The sequence below is a fragment of the Mandrillus leucophaeus genome, unplaced genomic scaffold (genome assembly GCF_000951045.1).
Source record: "Mandrillus leucophaeus isolate KB7577 unplaced genomic scaffold, Mleu.le_1.0 Scaffold310, whole genome shotgun sequence".
Lineage (NCBI taxonomy): Eukaryota > Metazoa > Chordata > Mammalia > Primates > Cercopithecidae > Mandrillus > Mandrillus leucophaeus.
The window spans coordinates 957,969-959,168 of record NW_012103255.1 but is presented as its reverse complement, the minus strand read 5'-3'; the positions used below and the strand labels follow the sequence as shown (position 1 = coordinate 959,168).

Genomic DNA, 1,200 nt, shown 5'->3' with positions numbered 1-1,200 from the left:
CCTGCCACCACGCCTGGCTAATTTTTTGTATTTTTAGTAGAGACGGGGTTTCACCGTGTTAGCCAGGATGGTCTTGATCTCCTGACCTCGTGATCCGCCCACCTCAGCCTCCCAAAGTGCTGCGATTACATGCGTGAGCCACCGCGCCGCCGGGCGTACTTCTTCTTCTTCTTCTTTTTTTTTTTTTTTGACAGGGTCTCACTCTTTTGCCCGGGCTGGAATGCAGTGGTGCAATCATGGCTCACTGCTGCCTCACCCTCCCGGGCTCAAACAATCCTCCCACCTCAGCCTCCAGAGTAGCTGGGACTACAGGCATGTGCCACCACGCCGCCAGGCTAATGTTTAATTTTTTGTAGTGACAGGGTCTTGCTGTGTTGCTTAGGCTGTTCTCAAACTCCTGGGCTCAAGTGATCCTCCTGCCTGGGCCTCCCAAAGTGCTGTAATTACAGACATAAGCCACCTTACCCGGCCAGAAGTACTTTCTTGAAGCCTAACTTCCATTCTTCATAACATCCAAGTTTTGTTCTTTTTAAGGCCTTTCTGGGTCTTTCCAGCCTTTTGGTTCTTTGAGATACCTTTTCTGGACCTACCCTACCAACCTGAGAATAACTGTGGATTTACCCTTCACCAAACCAGACAGGTTTAGAATCATGAGTAGAGAATGAACCATCATGGGCAGGGGTGGGGAACACTTTTATTTTAAGGCATATTCATATCGGCATATAAGGCACATTCATATCAGAATGGCACGATCTTGGCTCACTGCAACCTCCACCTCCCTGGTTCAAGCAATTCTCCTGCCTCAGCCTCCTAAGTAGCTGGGATTACAGGCATGTGCCACCATGCCCAGTTAATTTTGTATTTTTAGTAGAGATGGGGTTTCACCATGTTGGTCAGGTTGGTCTTGAACTCCTGACCTCAGGTGATCCGCCCACCTTGGCCTCCCAAAGTGCTGGGATTACAGGCGTGAGCCACCACGCCCGGCCTTTTAAGGCATATTCTAAATATAGCACCCCAACCTCCAAAATTAAAAAAAAAAAAAAAATCTCTAAAAAATAAAGTGATTTCATCTCTTAGGCCCCAACCAATCATCTAAGTAAAGCTCTTTCTTTGGTCCCTTTATCCTCAAAGTCATCTCTTGTTCCCACAACCCACTGCACCTGGGAAGCTGGACAGGAGGCCCAGCTGAAACAAGGAGGT

The 1,200-nt window shown here is 48.1% G+C and overlaps 1 protein-coding gene across 1 annotated transcript in view; it reads right to left on the bottom strand.

The window, feature by feature from the left end:
- Positions 1-676: 676 nt before the first annotated feature.
- SLC50A1 (solute carrier family 50 (sugar efflux transporter), member 1) overlaps positions 677-1,200 on the bottom strand; it is an 11,528-nt gene continuing 11,004 nt past the window's right edge. Inside the window, exon 6 of the mRNA XM_011987554.1 lies at positions 677-769. The gene's annotated coding sequence lies outside the window, so the exon portion shown is untranslated. The remainder of the gene's footprint in view (positions 770-1,200) is intronic.